This window comes from Arachis duranensis, chromosome 10 (assembly GCF_000817695.3).
Source record: "Arachis duranensis cultivar V14167 chromosome 10, aradu.V14167.gnm2.J7QH, whole genome shotgun sequence".
In the NCBI taxonomy this organism is placed as follows: Eukaryota; Viridiplantae; Streptophyta; class Magnoliopsida; order Fabales; family Fabaceae; genus Arachis; species Arachis duranensis.
In genome coordinates, this window is record NC_029781.3 from 50,626,291 (window position 1) to 50,627,018 (window position 728).

The window sequence follows — 728 nt, forward strand, 5'->3', positions numbered from 1 at the left end:
CAAAATCGAAAATTAAAAGAAAAACAAAAGCATGCAATTGACACCAAACTTAAAATATGAAACTAGACTCAACTAAAAGTCTCTAAACCAACAAAATTAAAACAGTCCTAATCTAAGCAACAAGATAAGCCGTCAGTTGTCCAAACTCAACAATCCCCGGCAACGGCGCCAAAAACTTGGTGCACGAAATTGCAATCACACTTTTGCAATCCCGCACAACTAACCAGCAAGTGTACTGGGTCGTCCAAGTAATACCTTGCGTGAGCAAGGGTCGATCCCACGGAGATTGTCGGCTTGAAGCAAGCTATGGTTATCTTGTAAATCTTAGTCAGGATATCAGAAATTATCAGGATTGATTGTGAAAGACGAAAGAACATGAAATGATTACTTGTTTTGCAGTAATGGAGAATAGGTTGAGGTTTGGAGATGCTCCATTTTCTGGATCTCTGCTTTCCTACTGTCTTCTTCTTCAAACACGCAAGTCTCCTCCATGGCAAGCTGTATGTAGGGTTTCACCGTTGTCAATGGTTACCTCCCATCCTCTCAGTGAAAGCGATTGCATATGCTCTGTCACAGCATAGAGGAATTCATCTGTCGGTTCTCAATCAGGCCGGAATAGAATCCAGTGATTCTTTTGCGTCTGTCACTAACGCCCCGCCTTCAGGAGTTTGAAGCACGTCACAGTCATTCAATCATTGAATCCTACTCAGAATACCACAGACAAGGTT